General features: G+C 38.8%; 1 long non-coding RNA gene across 3 annotated transcripts in view; it reads right to left on the bottom strand.

The window, feature by feature from the left end:
- The window catches only part of LOC115281073, a 90,544-nt gene that overhangs the window by 18,711 nt on the left and 50,775 nt on the right, over positions 1-21,058 (bottom strand). The window contains exons 1-2 of one of the 3 annotated variants that reach the window (XR_003904056.1): positions 17,054-17,074; positions 15,273-15,385 (exon numbers count right to left, since the gene is read on the bottom strand). This is a non-coding gene — a long non-coding RNA (uncharacterized LOC115281073). Of the gene's footprint in view, positions 1-11,959; positions 12,047-15,272; positions 15,386-17,053; positions 17,075-21,058 lie in introns of those variants that run through there. The other 2 variants (XR_003904057.1, XR_003904055.1) reach the window with 2 other exon arrangements.

The raw sequence follows: 21,058 nt of genomic DNA, 5'->3' as shown, positions 1-21,058 counted from the left end.
CTATTGCTTTGATTTAGAGCTTCCTTCTTTTCACAGCTCATTATCTGTTTCCATGCCCCAAGGTGATTTTGTCACCTTTGACTGTCATTCTTCCTCTTGACCCTGTCACCATTTCAGGTACAGGATGTCTGAAACAATGTCTCTTCAAGCCCTAATCTCTTCACCCAATCCTTCCCCTAATCCATATTCTGGAATGGCTCAACCCGAACAGCTAGCTACACATCTCAATTCTCTCCAGAGGACATTAACTCTTTTTCTCTCAAGCACCATCTGTCCTCAGTTATGGGGACACAGAACCCTCCTTCATTTAGAACTATTCCTTTTCTAGGTCTAGGTATGTATAGAATGAGATCTGTTATTTCTAGGGGTAAGGAGTGGGGACCTTTCCTAAGTTATGCTAAATATTGTAAACCCACAGCTGCAATAGTGTTTGGTCTAGGGATGGAGCTATGGCACAAGGCAGGTCAATGAGAATGCTTTCTAGAGGATTTCTAATTGAAGCTCATGAAGAAGGTCTTATTTCTCCCTGAACATGAAGTGAGAAATAAACAAAGACCAACCAGATGAGAACAAGCAAAGTCTATTTGTTCAGAGCTTGATATACGAAAAGAGTCAGCTACCATCTCTTGTGTTTTGGCAGAGACTCAAATGCAGAAAAGTTGGAAAGCTTTGCAATAGGGAAAAGGAAAGTCCTTAGTTATGCCCTGGCTGGAGGGTGCTGACATGGTGAAGCTGTAGGCAGGCTAACTAGAAGAAGGGCATCCTATGAAGTTGATTAGGGATGCATATTTGGTTTTATGTGTTTGGTCCTAAGTTTGTAAGTGAGAACAAAAATTAGGGAAGGTGTCAGCTATTAAGCAAATCTTGTCCATTTTAGCTTCCTGGATTATTACTAGTGATAACAATCTGACTTCTACAAGTCTAACATAACAGACTGGCTTTCTGTGCTATTTTTAATAGATAAGAGGGTTTGTTTCCTGGGAAAGTTGCTGCAGGTAGTGGGTCAGAATTTTATTTTTATATATGGTCTGGCCATTGTCCATTTATATATTCACTCAACACTTAGGATGACTAAGGTTTGGAGTTGTTTTTGGCCAGGTTTCATGCTAAAAGAATGAGCCCAATATGCAGAGAGAAGCAATGACAGACCAAAAGAGTCTTGGTGGTGTTTGAGTTCCTTTTCCCAGCTATCCTAAGGATAGCTCATCCCTTACTCCCTTTGTGATTTGCTGAATCAATCCTTCCTTTGATTTTAAGAGCCAATGTTTTCCCATTTTTACTCTGCTAACTTGAGCTAGATTTCAACCAAGAGAGTCCTTTCCTTTTCACTCAATAGTAGTGACTAGTAGTGAACTAGTCGAGTGTCCCTTTCTCAGTCCTCATCCTGCTTGAAAGCCCTGAAAATATAACATTGTTAATTATACTCTTATTCCATGAATCCATGCTTTTGTGGTTTTCTTTTCCTCTCCAGCTGCTCTGACTCTAATTGACTCTCTGGGCTTCCTTTGATGACCCTATAAATCTTTTCCATTATCTTTCCCTCCTTCTCCAAGTTCTGTACAAAGCATCTACTCTTTTTCTGCATTCTTTTCTCCTCAGGTATCATCCACTCACATGGACTCAATAATTACTTCTTCTTGGTGGATATGCGATTCCTGGACCCAGCCCTGATTTCCTTTTTACGCGTGCTCCATTACAACTTACCCAAATTTTCATCTCTCCAACAGGCTCAGCATGTCTTCCATAACTCTCTGCAACTTCAAGAAAATGTGGCATTTCTAACAGAAATTAGGCTGTAATCCTGATACTGTTGAACCTGGAAATTTGGAATTATCCCTGGGCATCTGCCCATCTCCTCTTTTGTCCACCTATAAATGGTAGAAATTGTCATTTTCACAGGAAACAGTCTTAAATAATTTTCCCAAGGTCAGAAGGATAATGAGCAGTAGAGCCAGCACCTCCAGATTTTACACTGATGGTGCTTTTCAAGTTGTGTTTGTTTTGAACCCTATGAAATCTAAGAGAGAGGCACTAAGAGATGCCTCATGGGTGAGGATAGGTGTCCAACTGACCCAGCAATAACAACCTCACTTCCCAGGATGGAGGACTGGAGCCTAAAAATCTTAACAAATAAAATGTGTAGAGTTTTGTCTTAGTTTTTTCCCCATTGTTTTTCCCAAGAGTCCCCCAACAAAAACTATGCAACTTGCCAGATCATATCCATTATGTACATCTCTCTGTTTAAACCCAGTTCAGAGAAACTGAGGCTCTCATATTTGAAGGGAACCCAGGGGTTACCTAATATAGACTTCTGTACAGCACGTACTGGTATGTTCTATTGCATGGACAAATGACCCTTAAGCCTCAGCTTGAACAACTCAATGATGAGAATTTTAGTTCTAGAATGACTTTGTTTGTTAGAAACACTTCCTGGAGTTCCTGGGTGGCTCAGTTGGTTAAGTATCCAACTTCAGCTCAGGTTATGATCTCACAGTTTGTAAGTTCGAGCCCCATGTCAGGCTCGGTGCTGACAGCTCGGAGCCTGGAGACTGCTTCAGATTCTGTGTCTCCCTCTCTGCCCTTCCCTCACTCATGCTCTGTCTCTCATTGTCTCAAAAATAAATAAAACATTTTAAAAAACCACTTCCTTATGGGATACCTTGGTGGCTCAGTTGGTTGAGCGTCCGACTTCAGTTCTGGTCATGGTCTCATGGTTTAAGCCCCACATCAGGCTCTATCCTTACAGCTCAGCTTTGGATTCTGTATCTCCTCTCTCTATGCCCCTCCCCCACTCATGTTCTGTCTCTCTCTCAAAAATAAAATAATCATTTAAAAATTTTTAAAAATACTTTCTTATGCTGAGATGCAAAAATTTCTGTGTGGCTTCCACCCACTCTTAATTATTCCTCTGCAGCCAAATGGCAACCATTCCAAATATGAAGACTTCCCTCAGTAGATCTCAATGATAATCGCTCTTTTTTTTAAAAGGAGTTCAGCATTCTCAGTCCTTCAGGTGGCATGATATCTAGGCCCTTTTCTTTCTGGTCTCACCCCATCCAGCTTGTCAATTACCTACTTAATTCATGCTTCCCTAACTGATTGTATCACTTCATCTAGCATCTGAGCAGTACCAGGAAAAATGGGGCTCTCTCCTCTCTTATTCTGGACACTCTGCATTTAGTAGCACAAAGATCCCATTAACTATCTCAAACTCCTTTAAGATCTTGATGAACTTGGCAGGACCCAAATCTGTTAATGCAATCTGTCAGTGAGAACAAAAGCTGGTGGCAGCGGCATCTTTCTTCCACAGGAATTTTATAAGAGCTGTTTTGAGTGGGGTTTTTTCCATATAATTAAGGTTCTCTAATGTGAGCGACACACATTCCAGCCTGTAGCAAGGACACATTTTTGAGCTTGTTGTCAGGATTATTATCAGATAGAGATCACCATCCTAGACTAAGAAATGCACATCTTCAACAGGTTGCAATATCATTGGAACTCGGTTCAGTTTCTGAGTTTTAGGTCTCTTTACTGACTGGTTAAAACAGAGAGATTGGATTTGTATATGTTGAGTTTCTTTTTTTTTACATACAACAAAACCACCCCACTGACCACAGGAAAATGTCCAGAAGAATGCTAGAGTATTTCATGGATATAGCAAGAATGTTACACAATACAGAGTATCTTCTTTTCAGGTTTTAAATTCTAGGATATCCTAGGTCACATTTCCTAAAAGCAGAGACTAAAATGGGAGTCTTGTATAAGTCATTTACTGAGGAATATGCTCAGGAGGATGTTAGGAAATGAGAAAAGGAGAAGAAAAGCAATGATTTATTTTCAGAAGTCTATCTTTAACCTGATGCTGTGTGGGTCCTATAGAATGTGAATTCCACCACGGATTGCTAAGTCTGTCTCCTTGAAGGATGGTAGGAGTGGCCAATACCTAATTTTCAGACCTCAGTAGACAGGACAGCTTCTATCAGCTGAAAATAGGCTCCTGAAAAGGGTGCAGGTGAGAGCCATTACTCACCAACATAAACAGAAGATTGGAAATGGGTAAGCTGACCAAATAAAAGAGTTCTGGGAGGGACATAACAGTTTCTGTTATAGGGAGAGATCTGTCTCCAAATAAGGCAGAGAGGCAGGATCTTCCAGGACAACCATGGCTAATGGGATCCTCCTGTGCTACAGGAGTCCGCATTCCTCCAACATCCAGTCAATAGGCATTAATGAATACATGTTTTGCCCCATGCACTGCACCAGATTCTGGAGGCACAGCAGTGCATCTGCTGTCATGCAGCTTGCATCACAGATAAGTGGAAATCACTGAGTATGAGCAACCCCAGTAGGAAGTTCAAGACATGGCAAGTAGAGAATGATTAGAAGCATGCATGGTCTCTGTGTTTTGGTTCCTTCTAGTTCTTTATGTATCAGTTATGTGACCCAGGCTACTGGCTCAAACCTTTTAAGCCTGTATTTCATTATGGAGAGAAAAAAAATGGCTTCTAATAATTTTATAGATGTTACATGTGTAAAGATTAAACCAGATAATGCATGTAAAGTACCTAGCTCAGGGCTTGGCCCAGAGTAGTTTTTCAGTAGTATGTCAAGTAATAATAATAATAGTATCATTTTCAGTAATATGTCAAATAGTAATAATAGTATCATTATTGCCACAACACTGGTTAGGACTAGCAAGAAAATATTTCCTCAATAAGTTCCTTAATTTTATTTTTCATGAATTAAATCATACTACATGGCTGGACTCATGCTGGGCTTAAGGTTATGAATTAGGGATGAACAGCATGAGGCTTGGACTCAGGTCCTGGGGCAAAGTGCTGGACTCTTTTACTTAAAATCCTCTCTGAGCCTGCCATCAGCTAGCTCTTTTTTCCTTGACTTGGCCACCAGTAACTTCTGAGACTCTCCAGCTCTGTCTCTTAAACATTAATTTCCTAGGAAATAAGACTGGAATGGAACCCAGAGATAACCACTTTGATCTAACACTTCTGGTATAAACATGGAACCAGAAAGGGGTGTTATGTGTTCCCAAGTAGATCTAAAACCGCTCACAGACTAGGATGGGGAGTTCCCTCTGCTTCTTCAAAAAATACCTATGGTTTCTCCCCCTCCTTCTCCATATATACACACACCAGGAAAAAAAAAATTATTCTCACAACTATCAGAAGGGCTAAATGCAAAAGCACAAGAAACAAGTGTTGCCAGTGTATGGAGAAAAAAGAACCCTTATGCACTTTGGTGGGAATGCAAATTGGTGCAGCCACTGTGGAAAATAAAATGAAGTTTTCTCAAAAACTAAAAATAACAATAAGATAACAAACAGAAATCACATCCAAGGATCTATTATTAGTCATCAAGAAATATGCACATCAATTAAATTGTGATCCTAGGAAAGGAAAGTTAGTTTTCTTTGTAGCCATTTAAACTATGAGTTTGGAGAATATACATTTTGTATTCAATGCCACATATTATCAAGGTTATTGTGTATAATGTACAAGATATCAATAAATAATGTGTGCTGATTAAAAAAACTAAAAATAGAATTGCCATATGATCCAGTAATTTTACTACTGGCTACTTACCCAAAGAAAACAAAAACACTAGTTCAAAAACAGTTTGTGCACTCCTATATTTATTACAGCATTATTTAAAATAGCCAAACTGTGGAAGCAACCCAAGTGTCCATCTAACACACACACACACACACACACACACGCACACGCACATGCACACACATACACACACACAGACAATGGTCTACTACTCAGCCCTAAAAAGAATGAAATCCTGCCATTTGCAACAACATGGATGAACCTATAGGGTTCATATGCTACAATGCTCATGAAAAAATCAGACAGAGAAAGACAAATGCCTTACGATTTCTCTCATATGTGGGATTCAAGAAACAAAGAAAAAAAGAGACAAAAAAGCAGACTCTTGAATACAGAGAACAAACTGATGGTTACCAGGGGGGAGGTGGGTAGAGGAGTGGGTGAAAGAGATAAAAGAGGTTAAGAGTACACCATGATGAACACTGAGTAGTGTGCAGAATTGTTGAATCATTGTATAAAACACTAGATATGACTTATACATCAATAAAACAAACAAACAAACAAAAAACCCCGTTTTCTTCTCAAGGATCTAGAGAGCTCTGTGGCCCAGGTTTGGCTGCCTAAACTGCTCACAGACAACTTCTCTGAGGATTTACACAACCCCATCCATTAACAGCACTAACCTTTTAATGAGGATCAGCATCAAGTGGTAATTGTAAAAATACTGAAGAAAGGTTAATTCATCACAAATTCCTCACATTAAAAAATAAACGATACAGGAAGGAGAATCTAGAGGATCTGTGCTTTTAGAAACTTTAATTTTCATCCATATTACTGTTTGCTATTCTCATAAGACTTCATTGTGGCTGGACACCTAATGTCCATTTCCCCACAGCCAAAAGGAAGAATAGGGTTTCGATGACCTCTGACTTGCAGTGCCCCCAGGAAAAGTTTCCACACAGAACACAGCCCTTCAGTAAATGTTTCAAGGAGCCCCATCCTATAAAATAGGCAGATGATAAACAAACTGCAGAAGAAAAAATGAAACACAAATGGGAAATGAGTATTCTATCAAACAGTAATTCCAAGATCTGGAGACACATTGTCTCATCCTCATCTCATAAATCCAATGGAAAGTTCATTGCTTTGAATGAAAAGTCTGTGCAATCTGATCATTCACATGATGACCACCTAATTTGAAATCTAATTCACCACTAATTTCGAGCTGCTATCAAATGTGACAGACAGGTTTGTTTTCCACTCCCAGTAGATGAAATGGTCTGCTTTACAACTGAGCAGATTACCAAGGAGATCAGAATTGAGGGGTATCAGCAAAATAAAAATACTTTTTAACTTACCAATTGCCAAGCTGAATCTTTGCCTTTCTGGCAGGTTACTCCTCAATTAAACATATGAAAGCAGAAAAATTGACCCACAGCCATATCAAAGTCATTCTCAATTTGTGCAGTTCATACTGGTATCACAGCCAGCCCTAAAGGGTCCAGAGATTCCTAATCAACATCCTCCCAGACAGGTAGGCAGGGCTTTCATTTCAGAGGGTCTTAATGAATGACTAGAATTACACATTCCTTTCTAAAATTATCAGAGGAATCCTTCCCCAGGTTCTCTGTACCATCATTCTTTACAACTGGAAACTAATTTTTTTCAAAAAAAGTCAATCTGCCTAGAAATCTCACCACAGATTTATTTTGACGGCACTAAGTACATTACCAATGATGGCCTCGTTTTGTCTGAAATCCCCATCTGCTTTCAAAGAAAATCTCCATGAGTTTAAGAAATCTGAAGCTAAAATATGAATCATAGTTTGGGGACATCTATTTCTACCTAGATACACAAAAGTAACTAATATACAATATATTCAAAATTGATACTCTTCAAACTCTTCTCTTGACACAATATAAGTGATCTTTGGCATCCCTCCAGGGTTAGGCCAGGTATAATTGGGTAGAGACAGCTGGCATTGTGCAATGTCAATATCAATTTAGACCACCCGCTGTTCCTTATTTATTCTTATCATTGATTCTACAACTTTTTGCCCATATCATGCAGTTAAATTCTTTCTAATACGACAAGTCCTTAAGGATTTATAGACATTTTCTCATACTCTAACAAATTACCATTCTTGCTAGAGTTCTGGTAACAACCCCCAGTGGAAAATGATACAAAAAATGAAGATACAATCAAAGTGATTCCTGGCTGCTGAGATGGAAATGAACATGAGTCATTTTTAGTTATAATCAAAATGAAAAAGTTAAGTCACAGCCACATCTCAAACTGTAAGACAAAAACAAAGCTAAGATCCCTTCTATGCTGCCAATCCTAAAGATTAAGTGTTGGGGGGAAAGGGAAGCAAATGAAAATGTGAATTTGTTTATATTATACTATAACATAGTATAACTATATAGAGAGAGTTCTCCATATATTTCTCTCTATAATTGATAGAGGAATATGATTTATTTCTCAGTCAGTCTGTACCTCCCTCCTGGTCACTACAGTCTGTTGTAGGTTAACAAACCTGAGTAAAACCGGCTGTTTTGGCTTCTGTAAGTTGCTTTGTGAATGCATCTCCCCATTCACTGTTCTGACTAACTGCGTGGTGACTGCTAAAACTGTTAGTTAGAAGGTGTAACTTCCTCCTGCTTGCTAGCACAACCCCACCCTTTTTACTAAGACCTGGCAAAGACAGAGTTAACTGGTGAGACATCGTCCCCATCTTGCCATATCTTATATGTCTAACTATGATTGGTCATTTTAAAGGGACAAAGAAACTTGAAGGGGTAGGTTCCCGCCAAAGATGGCGTTTGTGTATTACAATGTAATTGGCTATGGATTCTAATCGGTTAACTAAATGATGAGGTGTTCTGTCCACATAGTCTCACTGCTGCCTTTGTTGGGGGTCCTTCTCTGCTCTGTAACACCAGGGAGATCAGTTTTGCCCGGCTGAAATAAAAGCATGTGGCTGTGAATAAAATTATGCCTAGCTTCTATTCGGTGTTGGTGGTCTTTTTGTAATCACCCCACAACACTGTCCACCACAATTTTTACTTTAATATTAATATTCATATGTTGACAAACATAAAGATGTTCTCCCACACAGACTTAACATATAGGATAGTTAACTGAAACTGTTCCTATTTTCTTTCAGATGTTCCCAGGCCCTGTGGACTTAGGCATTGCTAAGCCAGACAACAGAAATGAACGTATTTAGCATCTCATAATAAGATTTAAAGGAGAAACATGTTTTCCGTCACCACCATCACCTAGCTCTGTCCCATACTTCTGATCTGCTTTTAAGGCCCAATTCATAGTTTACTTCCTCCAACAGACCTTCCCAGATTATCCCAGACAAGATTAACCTCTGCCCCTGTGATTGCTAAGCTTGGTTATGGGCCTTCTCGTGGCTGGCTGGCCCTGAGCAGGATTGGTTTTGAAAGCATCTAGAAGGCAGATACCAGATTTGATTCAGATTTATTTCTTCCTAGGTCACTCTTCCCTCAAAATTCTTGTGTTGGAACCCTAATTTTCAGTGAGATGGGGTTGGGAGATAGGATATTTGGGAGGTGATTCGGTCATGAGGGTAGAGCTCTCTTGAATCGTACTAGTACGCTTATAAAAGAGACTCCAGAGGGATGCCTCACACCTTCCACCATATGGGGACATAGCAAACGAGACGGCTGCTTTGAAACAGGAAGTGGGCTCTCACCAGGCACCAAATCTGCCAGGCTCTGAAATGTGAAAAATAAGTTGCTATTATTTAAAAGACACCTACTCTATGGTATTCTTTTATAGCAGCCTAACATACTAAGTTGGAAACATGAAATTGCCAATATTCAATCACTTTTTACTTACAAACACAATTTCAAATCATTTGTTTTTTAATAGATCAAACAGAACCAGTATCAATGTCATCCACTTCTTTGAATGCTAACATTCTCACTCAACCAGAGTCAAATTTCTTTTAGGGTCTAGGTAGTTTCATACATGTCCTGAAACTATACGCACTCTCCTTAATAATAAACTGCCCAGTAACCAATGCTTGTTGGATTGACAGACTGCCTGCCAGCCAACCGGAATACTGAGAATACAATGCGGTGACAAAAGCCCACATCAGGCCCGGGGAGGATCTCCCACCTCAGCTGCCTCTGCTTACTGACTCCTTGTGCTTATTAATGGCAAAAGTACAAACCCTCCACTGTATTGCTGTTTCAAAAAAAATTCAAGCTCCTCTAAAAACTTTTTAAAATGTTTTTTATTTATTTTTGAGAGACAGAGAGAGACAGCGTGAGGAGGGGAGGGTCAGAAAGAGAGGGAGACACAGAATCAGAAGCAGGCTCTAGGCTCTGAGCTAGCTGTCAGCACAGAGCCCGACGCGGGGCTCAAACCCATGAACTGTGAGATCATGACCTGAGCTGAAGCCAGATGCTTAACCGACTGAGCCACCCAGTGCCCCCTTAAAAAACTTTTATACTCTTTTCTCATTTTCTATCTTCCTTCTATTCTTGAGGCCAAATTAAAAAAAAAAAACCCTTCTTGTTGGAGGCAATTATGAAAACAGTTTAGGTTTTCTTTACTCGTTTTATTGCATATAAAATAATAGGTTGTTGTGGTTTTTAATGTTATCATTCCTAGTCTGTGACACTATACATAGCAATTTATAACACATCATCTCATTTAATTTCCAAACAACTGTCTAAAGAATAACTTGTTTCATTTTACAACTATGATGTCTGCGGAATTGAGTTTTGGTGAACTTCTGAAAGTTACACCAGACCTAAATGTGAAATTAAACATTTTGTTTCCATGGTCAGTGGCAGCTTAGCTGGGCCACACTGCCTTTTCTGGAAGGAGACTAAACACACTAGAAATAGTCTTTGCATTATTATGGACCCGTATTCACAAGCTCAAATGCTCATAGAGAATCAGCTCTGGAAAACAGTGTGGAGGTTCCTCAAAAATTAAAAATAGAACCCCTAGGACCCAGCAATAGCACTGCTAGGGATTTTCCCAACGGATACAGGAGTGCTGATGCATAGGGGCACATGTACTCCAATGTTTATAGTAGCAATTTCAACAATGATCAAATCATGGAAAGAACTTAAATGTCCATCACCTGATGAATGGATAAAGAAGATGTGGTTTATACATACAATGCTTGGCAGTGACAAAGAATGAAATCTCATTTTTTAAGCAACGTGGGTGGATCTGGAGAGCATTATGCTAAGTGAAATAAGTCAGGCAGAGAAAGATAGATACCATATGTTTTCCCTCATATGTGGACCTGGAGAAACTTTACAGAGGACCATGGGGGAGGAAATGGGGAAAGAGTTACAGAGAGGGAAGGAGATGAACCATAGAGACTCTGAAATACTGAGAACAAACTGAAGGTGGATGGGGGTTGAGGAAAGGGGAAAGTGGGTGATGGGCATTGAGTTAGGCACTTGATGAGATGAGCAATGGATGTTATATGGAAACCAAATTAACAATAGACTATATTTTTAAAAGTCTACAAAAACAAACAGAACACTCAAAATATTTTGTATGTATGGTCATTAATGATAAGCCTCCCCCTAAGGGCCAATTGTGTCCTGAGATATTAGCTAAAGATAGGACATACTTATAATTTAAGAATAAATATTAGTATATGGAGGGAGAGGCATGATGAAAAGGATTTACTAATGAAGTATATGATGAAAATTCAGTTATCACTGGGCTGGATAAATAAAGTTAATTGGAACAAATTAATAAAAACACCATAAAAGAAAAAACTTCAATACTAAAATTATTTCATCATGAGGCTCAAACAACAGAATTAATTACACATATTTAACCTATGAATCAAAAAGGAAAACATGGACTTTAATCATCTCCTTATTAGTGAAAACAAACACATAAAAGCAGGATTTTTTGGTGCTTCAAACCAGTCTTTGAAAGTGGACAAAATGAAATCATTCTTTCTTGAGTTTGGCCCTGCCTGGATACGGTTGGCACCTTGCAAGCAGAGACACCAACCACACTGGGTGTTATTTTCTACGTTATTTTTCCCAAGTTAAGTTCTGACTGTTGAAAATAGTAAATCAAGACAAAGGAAGCATTTGCTACAGAATAGGGCCACACTGCACTGTGAAGAAGCCCGCCCTTCACCAGGCTCACACTTCCTCTTGTCCTGCTGATCGGTGTTATAATCAATTTGGTTAACTTTTCAGTTTGAGTCATGCACACAAGTTCATCTGAGTGTTCAACAGCCACATTCCTATGTTCAGCTTTCACAGAAGTTCAGAACTGAATTGTGCAGCATTCTCTATTGAGCTGAGTGGAACTTGAAATGACTTTTCAGAGACAGGAACTTGGGTTTTATTCACCTATTTATTACTTCTGCTCAGCTTAATAGGAAAATAGGTTTCCATTCTCCTTCTGTATTTGTACATTTTTTTTCACATTTGCTGAAATCGCACCTGTAAATCAGCAAAGGCTAAGGTTATTGGCTAAGGCCAAGAATGTTATCTAATTTCAAAAAATTAAAAGTATTGTGTGTCTGCATATTAATACACTAAAAGTTTATATCTCTTTATTCTCAAACAAACAAAAAATACATTAAAAATTTTATACACCCCCAAGGAATTTTTGCCAGAAAACCCAAATATGAACAAAAGAGAACCTGGCTCAGGAGGCTTTATTAGGTCCCATTGGTCACCTCTCCTGTCTTTTAATGGATCCACTCAACCAAAGCCCAGAGAAGATGACTTGAGAAGGAGAAGCTCACAAGACTCATGCCATTGTAAAGATTCTCTAATTTTCTAAGAGCTTGTTTTTATCAACTTCCAGGAATTCTGAATTTTGACACAATTAAGTATTTGCTAAAATTCTGCAGAATTCCATTGTTTCAAATCAACTGAAAAGAAATTAAGAGTTGATGATCATATTTTATATTTTTAATTTTTTTAATGTTCTTTATTTATTTTTGAGAGACAGAAAGAGAGAGAGTGCGAGCAGGAGAGGGTGAGAGAGAGATGGAGACACAGAATACGAAGCAGTCTCCAAGCTCTGAGCTAGCTGTCAGCACAGAGCCTGATGCAGGGTTCGAACCCATGAAACTTGAGATCATGACCTGAGCCGAAGCCAGACGCTCAACCGACTGAGCCACCCAGGCACCCCAATGATCACATTTTATAATATGATTCCTTGACAAGTACTATATTTTTCTTCTCTTTAGTTTTGAAAATTCATCTTGCTTAGGAGAACCAAATTTACAAAGATATTCTGTACTAAAATTACATATTTCCCTGAGTGCCCCCTCCATCTTCTTGCTGCCTCTGAACTTCTCAAATACCAGATTCTGTCCTGATCATCTTTGTATCCATCATCTCTGGCAAGTGATAGTTGCCTTAAAAAATGACTAAAGAAAGAATGAGAAGGTAAAAGTTGATCTCTATTTGAGAATATCTTGTTAAATGCAGCATATCTGGAGAGAAAATAGAGACTTGGAATTCATCACAACCTGGGTTCTGATGCTAACTAACTATACATTTTGGGCAGGCTACTTAACTTTTCTGGGTTTTTGTTTTTTCACCTTTAAGATACAGATGACAACAGTGATTATCTCACTGGATTATTGTGATAATTAAATAAGATTATACATGTAACAGATTTCCCTGAGTCAATTTAGCTTCCTATCCACCTCTTGCCCTCCCACCTGCTCCTATTCTTTGGGGTGGGAGGTGGAGAGTGGAGGGGTGACTGTAGATCTGATAACATCAGCTATTGAAAGAATCATGGGGCCAATCCTAGGGAACAAGGCCACAGGGCAGTGAAGGGAGAGACATTTACTGCTACTCTTTGCTCATTCTTATAAAGGCTTTGACTAATGAGCTTGTTTACGGGTAGATGCAGTATTTGCCCCAAGCACCTGCCTTAATTCTGTGGTAGCATTGGGCACACAGTACGGTCAAGGCAGAGCAAGGCTTTAGCCATGGGGTAGTCCAGATCCCACCCAGCACAGCAAGCTGACCATCAATTATCTAGCCATCACCTGGAAGCGGACCTACTAATCATGTCTCTATACCGGATTGAATCACTGTAGCCAGAGAGACATGGCTCACCGGGCTGAAAGAACAAGAGTAATCCCTTCCAAAAAATTGTTTTACTAGAAAACAAGGGAATTTCTTTCCCAATCCAGGTCCAGAGCCAGGCCTAAGTCATGCCTGAAAGGCAATCAAGTCCAACTGATCAGCCATTGAGGGGCATTGTATCTAACTAAAAAGAAATTATAACAATTAGCCCAGATAGAAACATTTTCCCCTCCATTACAACTTTCAAATGAAAAAAACACTATATTACAATGATTTATTTCATTTTTCTGGGTGCATTAATTATTGTACTGAAGATAATGGGGTGCATGTTAGATAATGGGAAGAACCGCCCTAGCTCTAATGAACAACACAGCATAGTCAATTAAGGCCCAGAAGAACCATGGCAGCCAGTGATTGGTGGGCTTGTTGCTGGATTTAATTTTTGTTATTGGGTCAGTAAAGGCAAGAAGGAGATACTTCTCAATGGGAGGGAAGGAAATTACAAATTAGACTAAAGTAAACCACTTTTTGAGCTTTCAAGCCTTTGGATTGAGACTTTGGTTAATGTAGGTGACAGCACTTTCTTCCTGCTACTTGGCATGTAGTTATTGGGAGACATTTGTAACACTCCCATTTTGTCTGTGAAAAGACATTTTAATTGGAGAATCATGTGCCCATAAAATTATTATTATCAATTCACATTCCACCAAAGGGCTACATTATGACCATAAAACAATTTGTAAGCGGATTCATTTTACCTACTAAGTCACTTTACATTATGTTGTGAACAGAATGATTAAAGCAAGTTAGCATTTTGTTGGCAAAGTAATTACATTATTATGCATTTCATCTACACAGATACTTATACTACTGAGTCCATTTGTCTTGTTGACAGAACATCTATATTGGACAGAATGCATTTTATTTAATAGAGGCAATTAATTTTATTCGCCAAACACTTTTAAACTTATGTTAAAATTTTGTCCCAGGTATAGATTTGATTATGGGACAAAATTCATCTTGTCTACATGATCCGTGCTCAAAAAGTTTTTCCAAACAACTATGCCAGTTTGCAAACAAATAAACAAAAGAAGGAGAAAATAATTTAAAAAAGAAAAACAAAAGTCTTAAAAAAAAGTGCTCCTCTTGGGTGCATTTTCTTAACTCTTCAATATACCCATGAGGAATACAATCCAAAGATACCTTGATAACATGGAGGTGGATGGAGATGGTGACAAAGAGGAGATTCTCCATTCTGTATGATCATGATAGGCACAGATAGTTCTTTAAAAAGGATGCTGTATGACTATTTTAACAGCTGCCTATCCAGTGTCTTTTCATCACCAGCTTTCTTCAGTGCTAAGCAGGGTAGATTTTGCGTTAAGTCAGGCACTGAAAGGCAGCAATAACTTACTCAAGCTATTGAGAACCTCAGGAACCCCAGTTGCACCCCAAGTTGGTATTTAGGAGACTCTGCCATAAAAGTTACCCAAAACGGTTTTCTTAAAAGCAAACAGAAGGGACAGAAAATGGCTTATCCTAAATGATAGGCCTCAGACCCAATTGTTTGTCCCTGGAATTTCCAGGTTTGGAAGTATAGAGCCTTTCTTACCTGGTCTTGCTTGCCCAGGACCTTAGCAGACAGCAGACATTAGGGCAGCAAAAAATCATGTCTTGATGCTCCCGAGGCCCTCACAACATAGGGATGGATACACAGCAGCCATTCTAGAAAGAAAAGACTCTATATTCATTTACCCATTATTCACCTTGTATTTCCTGAGAACTCACTCTGTTTCATATGAGATTCCTGGGTGAACATAACCCTGCCCTGAGTCAACTGATAACCTGTGGAAAGAGTCAGACAAGTAAACAGGAAACTAATTGTGGTGAAAGAGCTCTTGGTAGTGAGAGAAAGTTCTGTACCTCGATTGTTGAAGAAAGAATTATTCATTCTTGATACTTGTTTAAGTGGTAAGGCAGATTTTATTTAGGGGGACTATTGTGATAGATACAGGGACTACTAAAATAGTATTTTGTTATAGGGGAGAGAGGTTGGATTAAACTCCAAATTTAACAAGGAAAAGTGGGAATGTATAGCCAAGGAGCAGGGTCAGGGAGTGGAGAGGGTCAGTGGATGGAAAATTTCTAAGAGGAACTGTCATGGGTAAGGGGAATTCTTGCTGAAGTCAGGCCAGGATGATCAGACATCACCTGGAGGGTGGTGGAGATAAGAATTTGGTCAGATATCACGGGTTATCAGATATGAAGGGGGGGTGATTCTAGCCAAACTAATTTAGCAGGATTCTTGTTAAAACTGGGCTCTTAACTGGGGTACCTGGGTAGCTCATTTGGTTAAGCATCCAACTTGGGCTTAGGTCATGATCTTGCAGTTCATGAGTTTGAGCCCAATATCAGATTCTGTGCTGACACCTCAGAGCCTGGAGCTGACTTCTGATTCTGTGTCTCCCTCTCTATGCTCCTACTCTGCTTGTTCTCTCTCTCTCTCTCAAAAATAAAAATAAAAACATTTAAAAAATTTTAAAAAACAAACAAACTGGTTTCTGGAGGACATGTCCAAAGGGGCCTAGTTGAAAAGAACTCAGAAAAAGCTGACAAGAATGTGGTCAAGGAAAGAATATTTGATTGACAGAATCAATCTGTGCAAAGAACCATGCACAGAAACATACATGCAGATTAATGTACTCAAGAACTGTGAAACCCAAGTAAAACCTACAGTCTAATAGTTAATTATGTAGTGCTAATGTCAATGTCTTAGTTTTGAGAATGTGTTATATATATATATATATATACACAAATATATGTATACATGTAGAATTATGTACCTGATATATAGATAAAGATATAGATATAGATATAGATATAGATATATAGATATAGATATATAGGTATGGAAATATATATTCTATTATGTATTACCACTTGGGGCAGCTGAGTGATAAATATCCCTCTATACTATTTTTATAACATCTCTGAGTCTATACCTATTTCCAAAAAATAGAAAAAATATCAGGTGGGAAGCAATGTGGTGGGGAAATGCAAAGGGTTAGAGAAGGACAGAGAAATGCTTGACTCTTGGAGGCAACAAAGAAGATGCCCTGAACAATATCATATCTTTCCCAAGGCAAGAAATTTAAATGCTCACAGGGCTGAGCAAGAGGGGGAAAAAGTGAAGTCTGGGAGTCAGAGAACAGAAATGAAGGCCAATGCAATACATATTCAGTTTCAAAGCATTCAGATTCTAATTATCTTAAGAGAGGAGAAAAGCTTTGAATAAACTGAGACTTAAAAGATATTTAGGACAGAAATGTCAGGAGTACAGAAGGAGTACTTGAGCACTGAGGAATGATGAAAGGATGAGTGAAGGAACCTTACCTTGCAGTCAGAAGATTGCTGGGCACCTGCTTTAAGCCAAGTATGTGGACTGTGGTGCTACAATGGTGACCATGTCATGGCACAGCCCTTAATGCCCTACCCAGTTTACTGGGCTTTACTGAACTCTGCAACATTCATGTCTCTGTGTGTCTTCCCCACCAAACACATCCATCAATATATTCTCCCAGGATTCTGCTAGGTGGTACTTGGCTAATCAGGATGACTGCCTCCTGTTTCTGCAATGCCTTCAGCTGATCTGTACATCATAATTGTGGAATACTGTATCCCCAGGCAAGCTGGTGGGATGAGTAGTTTGGCTTCTGTCCATCAAGCTCCCACTCTAATCCATCTATCCAAATCACATACATCATCTCAGATACTCCATGAAACACCCACCCCAGCCTTCCCACTGGAGAAGCTTTTTAAAATTTCAACACTAAGTAAATTAGCCTTTCTGTCTTATTATAAAAACCAGCCCTGTGTAGACAGAAATTGAATAAATTAGCAACTTATTTGTACATTTTAAAGCATCATAGCTGAATACTTGTGGAGTTCACTGGGCAATGGCAAGAGGACCTACAGTCCAGACATAATAAGAAAAGTGACAGCTGACTGTTATAGGATATGCAGCCCGATGTACATTTGCATGGAATGCACACAACAGCTTTACAGAAGCAGATATGATTATCATTATGCACATTTTACAGATAAGGAAATGGATGCACAACAAGATAGATAACTTTCTCAAGGGTACATGTTCAATATGTGTTGTGCCAGGATCCAAACCTAGGCTATCTGACTCCTGAGTCTTCTCTTCCACTAAGAATCAGCTTTTCAGTTGTCACCAGAAGCATCTCCACCCATCCTTTGCTAGTATTGACCACTTCGCTGCTTCTCAGCATGGAACTAAGGGCTCCTGGAGTAGACAGGTTTTAGGTCCTTGGGATCCAACTACACACAGCTTTTTTGAAACACCTGAAAGTCAAATGCACTCCCTGGACCAAAGTTAATTTCTGTCAATAACATTTGTTCTTTCTGGAGACATATGGAAGTTTTTTAGCAGTCACATTAATGCAATCATTGGGTGATATTTCTCCCACATAAGGAAACAAATTGGAAAGGGGTTTTTGCTTACAGTATATTAAATTACTTCAAATTACTGGAAGCCATTTTTCCAATGGATTTTCCTGGCAAATTTGAATATATCCATATTCCAGGAGATTTTACTCATCTCCCTGGAAATTTTATAAAATACCCTCCAAATGGAATACCAGAAAGCAGACATCTCCAATATGAGCCTTTTACAAAATGTAAGCACCATATCATTATGGATCATTGGGAAAACAGGTCATGATGAATCTTAAAGAAAACCATCACTGAAGCCTCATCACTGAAAATTACACAAGAAATTCCAAAAGCCAAACTCGTGAGCAGGAAACATTCAATGAGTTTAAATAGAAATGGTGTGGTCTATCTTGATTTTCTGGAAGTAAAAGCAGTCATCACAGAAAGAATTGCACAGTTATATGTGAAAGTAGATTTTATAAGTTATTGGCTAAGTCTTCATGACACCAAACTATCTAACCAATGCATTCAGTGGCCCAGTGTGTTACCACATGTTTGACAGATAAGACCATGGAAATAGGGTTCCTTCCAAAGTCATGGCTGCTAAAATTGTACAGACGTCAACTCTCACCACCTATCACCATCACTGCAAGTGTATGTTAAAAAATAAAAAGATTCTCAGGAGGCAGTCCAACATGGTGGTGTAGGAAGACCTTGAACTCACCTCCTCCCATGAATGCACTAAACATATACCTACATATAGACCAATTCTTATTGAAGAAAAACTGAGAGATTGAACAGTTGCTGCACAACAAATGATAGGGGGACAACATAGAGAAGGGTAGAAAAAGCAAAGATATGGTAAAGGGTGGAACCCTACCCCCAACCCAGTGACCTGCAGTAGGGAGGGATATCACAGAGGGGCTCATGTGAATACTTGTGAGCTCTGGGTCACAGTGGAAAAAAAAAACAGTGGTTTAAAGGGCAATGAAGGACATTACATTTACTAATCCAAGAGTGTCTACCAAAAGGGAGGGAAACTGCTGGAATACTCTCCAGGGTTGGAGGCACCTATGAGCACCAACTTTTACATTCCCCCTCCATTGTGACGGTGTGGAAGGAAGAAAGGTCTAGGTACTCTAGCCAGCCTTCTAGAGGCACTCCAGTGTACCCCAGGTTCTTGACTCATACTAGCTCTAGTTGTTCCCCCAAGGCAGCTTCAGTGTGAGGCACCCAGAACTTACATGATCCATGCCCACTCCAGCTTCAACCATGGAAACTCCAACTGGGACACCCTAGATTGCACCCACTCCAGTTTCAGCCAGACTGCCAGAGCCACCAGCCATACACAGTCTGCACAGGGGACACTCATACATAAGGCCACTTCTTTAAAACTTGGAAAGGAAGATGTTCTGGCTAATTCATAGAAAGAAAAAAAACACAAAGTTCAAACAAAAGGATAAGGCAAATGAATGTATTCGAAATGAAACAACAAGATAAAACCCCGGTGGGTAGGGGGATTGGGGGAAAACCCTAATGAAACAGAGTTACATAATTTACCAGATAAAGAATTCAAAGTAATGATAATGAGCATTGAACTGATAAGAATGGAGGAAAATTTCAACAGAATTAGAGAATTTCAACAGTTAGAAAATAGAAGAAAGAAACAATCAGAGCTAGAGAATACAATAACTGAAATGAAAAATACACTAGAGGGAGTAAGCAGCAGACTGAAGAATACAAAAGTGCAGATCAACAATCTGAAAGACAGGATAACAGAAATCAGCCAGTGAGAGAGAGAGAATATATTAAGAAATTAGGGGCCGACTGAGTGGCTCAGTCAGTTGAGCGTCCAACTTCATCTCAGGTCATGATCTCACAGTTTGTGAGTTCAAGCCCTGTGTCCGGCTCTGTGATGACAGCTTGAAGCCAGCCTGGAGCCTGTTTTGGATTCTGTGTCTCCTCTCTCATTTTGGCTCAGGTCATAATCTCACAGTTTGTAGGATCGAGCCTTGCATCAGGCTCTGCACTGACAGCATGGAACCTGCTTGAGATTCTCTCTCTCCCTCCCTCTCTGCCCCTCCTCTGTTCATTCTCTCTCTCTCAAAATAAATAAATAACTTAAAAAAAGAAAAGAAAAATGGGGTAATAATATTAATATAAAACAAAGACTGTAAAAAGAAACAATGAGGATTACATAATAATAAAGGGGTCAATCCAAACAAAGGATAGTACATCCAAAAATATTTATGCATCCAGTATAGGAGCACCTAAATATATAAAATAAATACTAACATACATAAAAGGAAAATTTTACAGTAATGCAATATTTGCAGGGGACTTTAATATACCACTTACAATGGATAGACCACTGGACAGAAAATCAATAAAGAAACATTAGACCAGATGAACATATATGCATAGGCATATGTATATACATAGAAAGAACATTTTATTCAACAACTTAAGAACACACGTGGAACATTCTTCACAAGAGATTATATATTAGGACAGAAAACAAGTGTTAAATTAGGGCAGATTAAAATCATATCAAGCATTTTTCTGATGACAATAATATAAAACTAGAAATCAATTACAAAAAGAAAATTGAAAAAAACACAAACAAATGGAAACTAAACAACATGTTACTAAACAACTATTGAATTAATGAAGACATCATAGAGGAAATCAAAAAATACCTTGAAATAAATGAAAATAGAAACACAACTTTCCAAAATTTTCAGGATGCAGCAAAGCAATTCCAAGAGTTCATAGTGATAAAGGCTACCTTAAGAAACAAGAAAAATTCTCAAATAAAAAATATAACTTTAAACCTGAAGAACCTAGAGTAAGAACAAAGAAAGACCAAATTTAGTATTCTATTAAAAAATAAAATGAAAAGAAATGAAATAGAAATGAAACAAAGAATAGTGAATATCA

The sequence above is a fragment of the Suricata suricatta genome, chromosome 16, assembly GCF_006229205.1.
Source record: "Suricata suricatta isolate VVHF042 chromosome 16, meerkat_22Aug2017_6uvM2_HiC, whole genome shotgun sequence".
Classification (NCBI taxonomy): domain Eukaryota; kingdom Metazoa; phylum Chordata; class Mammalia; order Carnivora; family Herpestidae; genus Suricata; species Suricata suricatta.
This window is presented reverse-complemented; position numbering and strand designations above follow the sequence as displayed.